Source organism: Octodon degus, unplaced genomic scaffold (genome assembly GCF_000260255.1).
Source record: "Octodon degus isolate 3935 unplaced genomic scaffold, OctDeg1.0 scaffold00008, whole genome shotgun sequence".
Taxonomy (NCBI): Eukaryota; Metazoa; Chordata; class Mammalia; order Rodentia; family Octodontidae; genus Octodon; species Octodon degus.
The window spans coordinates 17,243,203-17,248,667 of NW_004524584.1; the positions used below are offsets into that span (position 1 = coordinate 17,243,203).

Genomic DNA, 5,465 nt, shown 5'->3' on the forward strand with positions numbered 1-5,465 from the left:
ATGATTAAGATCATAGTGAATTCTGGAACAAGCACGCATGCTTAGAGCCCCTAAGATGACTCAGCATGCTATCAATCACTTCTGTCAATCACACCTAGAGATTCAGTGGGAGGAACCTACATAGATGGGTTTGGCCTTTAAATTCTGTCACCCTGATTCATCTTCCCTTTTTTGTTGTTGCTATTACTCCTTTCATATCCTTTCACTTGTGTGCTGTGTTTTTCTGTCACCTTGACATCTTTACTGCTCTTTCGTTGGAATGAACTTGCCCTGAACACAAACTGCCACCGTCTTCAGTAAGTAGAGCAGCTTGCTACCTGCTACTGGGTACTCACTTGGCGTTTCTTTCCCTGTTGTGCGCAGGAACCTGGATTATCATTGTGCCATTCCACTGTGGCCTCCCCATACCTTAATACTATTGCCTTGCACAGTAAGTGTCAACATACAACTTTGGAGGGACATAGGCATTCAGAGTAAGCATTCTGCTGTTGCCGCAGAGTAGCCCAGATGATTTTCATTGCTGTGCTGCCTCCACATGCCTTTCTCTTCCCACAGCAGTGTTCACATCATCACCCAGGTAGAAACTAATCCTCCTCCTCAGCTCTCCAAGTTCTCCTCTTCGCCTCTTCATCCATCTCTGTATGACACCTCTTCTTTTCTCTTACCTCTCTCCCTTCTCTTAAACTACTATATAAAGTAAGACTTTTGTTTGCTGTCATGGCTTTATATCTAGATGTTCCCCCCAAAGCCTCATGGGCTCCCAAGTAGGGCTTTTTAAATGTGGCTGGATCTAGGGTGTGTGACTATGGGTTGAGGGTACACAATAACTAAATTAGGCCACTGATTGGTTTTGAGTAGTTCTGGGTGTGGATGATGGGAGGGCCCACCGTGGGTGTAGGGGGTGGGAGGGCCTGCTGTGGGTGTTGGGGGTGGGAGGGCCCGCTGTGGGTGTTGGGGGTGGCATCCAATAGGCGTGTAGCTAAAATGGGATAAAAGCGTAAAGGAGGCCCAATGTTGAGGCTGTTGCCTCTTGCCTTCTTTCCCATGAACCGTTTCTTCTATTTTATGCCTCCCTGCTTTACAGACAGCTGACTACAGACTGCAAGCTCTGCAGATGGTGAGCTAAACTAAGCCTTTCCTCCTTTAATAACTTGCAGGTGTAGAGTATTTTGTCCCAGCAACAAGTCATCAAGACAGTTGTGAATGACAGAAAATGAACTTGGAAGACTAAGTGGGAACTTTCTGATTTATTTAAAAGTATGAACATACAAAGCTAGAGAGACAGCTCATCCACATAAGCACCTGCCTGGCAAGCGCAAGGTCCTGAGTTCGATCCCTGGTACCACGTGCCATGCCAGCCCCAGAACCCCGTGCCAGTCCCCAGAACAAGGCATGGTGGCACATGACTGCAATCCCAGCACAAAGGGAGGCTGAGACAGGAGGATCACTAGGAGTCTGAATGGTGTAGCAAGACCCTGTATCAAAAACTAAATAAAATATAAATAAATAAAATAAAACAAACAACAATGAAACAATATAAGCATACAAAAAGTATGTTTATTTATGTAGCTAATACAATAAATCAGCACAAAGTTGGTGGTTAAAAGCAACAGAAATGTTTTCTTACAGTCTGGAGACCAGAGTACAAAATTAAGATATCAGCAGGCCTCCTTGCTCTAGGGGAGGACCCTTCCTCACTTCCAGTGGTCACCAGCATTCTTTGGTTTGAGGGCCCAGCACATCTCCGTCTCTGCTTCTTCTGTGTGTCTCCCTCATGACTCCCTCTGTCTCTGTCCTATAAGAAAATGTGTAACTCCATTTAGGTCCCATCCAGAAAATCCAGAATAAACTCATTACAAGATTCTTAAATTAGTCACATCTTTTTCCGTATAGCACTCACAGATGCCAGGGAGTACTAGTGGTACCTTTTGGAGCATCATTTTTGAGCTGCTCCATGTGCTTTAGACACAGATAGATTCAGGTCCCCAGACAACACTGCCAGCTTCTCTTCACTTCCTATCATATCTGTCCAATTTGCAGTCACAGCAAGCCAAGTGCACCCAGAGCAAAGAATTCCTTGACATAGCAGCATGTGTATAGAAAAGTCAACTAAGCTGTGAACTTGGCCAACCTGCTGGAACCTCTAGGAGATCTGCCTCACAGATAAAGGCATGACCTAGGCCGCCTAGGTGCCTGTTCCTGGTGGCAGACTGATGAAGCTTATTTCTGAAAGACACTCTGGAATTCAGGCTCAGGGGGATGCTAAGAGGGAGAAGCCTGTTCTAATCTTTTCCCCTAGGTTGTGTAGAACTTGGACTTTAATTTCCTGCAACCCTTGCCTAGGCATCTCCACTCAGAGTTGGGCACTGAGGAGTCTGGCTGTAGCAGGGTTAGCTGGGGAGCTGGGATTCCATAGACCAATGATGCAGGCCACTAAGGGACAGTGTACTGTTTGGCAGGCAGCCCAGGGGACAAGGCAACTCAGCTGAGCAACAGTAGGACAGGAACTGTGTTTCCTGGGGACAGAGGGAGAGGCAGCCAGCCAGAGCCCCTGGGGAAGGCAGAGCAGGAGCTGAAGGCCTGAATAACAAGGCTTCTCCCTCTCTTCTGGACACTTCCTGGGAGAACCAGGCATGGGGTTGAGAGGGAGGGGTAGCTGGAGGTGAATAAACAAGGAGGGAAGGCTGGGGTGGGCAGGTGAAGGGTTTTCCTGCCACTAGAAGTCACGGATTTGGGCACACATCCCCTACATCCTACTGTTATGGTTTGTGTCTAGGTTTCCCCCCAAAGCCTCATGCAGTCTTGGGGCAGCTTCTGGAGTTTGTGATTGATTAGTGTGGGTGTGGATGCTGCACCTGCCCTAGGGCAGGTAATTCTCATTACAATGTAAGGAGGGGAGAGAAGCTAGCTGCCTGAGCTGCTGCTACCCCTCCTTTTGCACTCTTGCTCTTTGCTGCCACCATGAAAAGATGCTTTCTGTTTTGTGCTGTTCTGCCTTGGACCTAGCTGAATGCGGACTGAAGCCTCCAGTAACTGTGAGCTAAATAAACCTTTCCTTCCTTTATTTTATGTGTTGGGTATTTGTCTCAACAATGAGAGAAGACTAACTGAGACACCTACCATTCTCAGAAGCAGCTGTGTACCTCCCCAGCCCCTTCCTTCGTACCCTCCCTATACCACCACCCCTCTGCGTGGCCAGTCTCAGTGGGGTGATGGGCTTCTGCTTTGCTCTGTGGTCTCACTCTGTGCCTCTGAATCCGTGGCATGAGCACCACACAGTCTGCTTCATCATCCAGAACTGAGATTCCTCACTCTCACCCTGATCCCTCAGATCTTTGTCTTTGCATCTCCATCCCTGAAGTCTGAGGCCTGTGACTGCCACAGAGTCTTTGGATGGCAGGTCGTGCACAAGGGGTGGGAGGACCAGTGGGTGAGGAAGTGCATGGGAGTCAGAGGTCTTTGTGGGCTACACAGCTGGGGGAAGCTTTCCCAGCCCCAAGACTCATCTATGTGTGAGGGTGGTGGTGGCCAAGGCAGCGATGGCATTTTTTGAGGTTCAAGGTCCATGCTGATGCTCAACACCACTAGGAGGCATGGGCTGCAAGGGGTCAGCCCAGGACTCACTCCCTTTGACTAGTCTCTCTCATCTGAGGATCTGTCTTAATTAGGCACTTTAGGAATAACTTTCTCCTCCTGCTCCCGAAGCACTGAGAGAACAATCCTCTGCCATTGCCATGAAAGCTGTGCCTGTTTTTGAATGCCTAGTTTTTCTCGTTATGCCTGGAATTCTGCATGGCAAGTCCCTGGGAAGAGGCGTATTTAAAACCTGGGCTTTGAAGAGTTAAGACGAGCACCCAGTAAGCACAAGTGAGTCATTCTTTCTGCTCTATAAATGATCCAAATATGAATTTGAAATGAACTTAGAATGTAAGGTGGGGGTGGTACACAACCTGTGGGAACATCTGCTAGCTAAGGTTTGGAGACTGATGGAGTGGGGCAAAGAAGGGGCCCCTACTTGGCAAAGTACTCTTCCAGGTAGCTGGCACCTGCTGTTGGAGTCACATGGCAGGTGTCAGGAAGAGAGGCAGGAGCCACAACTCCTCATCATCCACCTGGCAGATGCACTCATGACACATTCAGGGCCCGTGCCTGTGAATGGATAGAGATTTGTTGGTAGTCAGTTGTGGGAACTGGCCCTGAGTGAGGCAGAAGATACACAGAAAGAGACTCTTTTTCTCATACTGAAGTTGACTGACATTCTCAACCCAATTCTCCCAGGCACTCAAGAGTTGATTCTGGATTTCAGACAATCTAACTGGGTACAAGGTAGTAGAGAGAGATTACTTGAATTCAGTTAGTTCAACATCTCCCCATTCCTCTGTACCTTTAGCTAGTGACATCACAACAGCACATGAGGTGCATTTCCTAGGGAAAGGCAGGCAGATACAGTCTAGCCTAATGTGTTAATACTCAGCTTCAGATTCAGAGTTTTGAAAGTCCTTAGTGTTCAATTAAAACCCTGGACACCAGATAGATAGATGATAGATAGATAGATAGATAGATAGATAGATAGATAGATAGATAGATAGATAGATAGACAGACAGACAGACAGACAGACAGACAGACAGACAGACAGACAGATAGATAGATAGATAGATAGATAGATAGATAGATAGATAGATAGATAGACTGAAAGGTAGAGAGAAGAAAGAAAACTTGCTGGGGATTGAAGGACCCAAGAAACGATACCAAAGGAGAAATCCCTGGACTTCTTTCGCCTTGTATGTAAGAAGCCTTGAGCTGAAGACACCAACAACTTGAAAATATCAGTGGAAAGAGTCAAAAAAATCCTTCCTCCTCTCACAACAGACTTCCTGTTTTGAGTCAAAAGCACCATAGAAAGGGCAGGCTAACAAGATAAAACTGTTAGACAATGACCACTTTACTCTAGCTAAACACCACAGAAAAATCTATGCATAGCCCCAACTCCTGCAGGCCAAGGCAGAGTAGAGAACATGGACCTCTCACCTTCCCAGGTGCCAGTGAGATTCCCCAACCCTCCTGCTGGGGTGGTTTCAAAGAAGAGGCCATGGTGGGTGGAAAGTGTATAATGTGGGGAGACTTGATACACACTACGTTGAGTCTTCCAATCCTTGAGCATGCTATTTCCCTCCACTTATTTAGATCTCTGATATTTTTCTACAAGTTCTTTGTAGTTTTTACTGTATAAATTCTATACCTGTATTCATTAAATGAAAGCTATGGTAAATGGTATATTTTAAAATTTGAGGAGCATTTGTTCACAGCTAGGATGTAGAAATGCAATTGATTTCTTGTCTTGCATCCTACAATCCTTTCTTTTCTTTTCTTCTTTTTTTTGTTTTTGCAGAACCAGGAATTGAACTCAGGCCCTTGCACTTGCCAGGGAAGTGCTTATTCCGCTGAGCCATCTCCCTGGCCTTTT

At 46.6% G+C, this 5,465-nt stretch overlaps 1 pseudogene; it reads right to left on the reverse strand.

Annotated features, from left to right (window-relative positions):
• Nucleotides 1–827: 827 nt before the first annotated feature.
• The window catches only part of LOC111813546, an 11,686-nt pseudogene continuing 7,048 nt past the window's right edge, over nt 828–5,465 (reverse strand).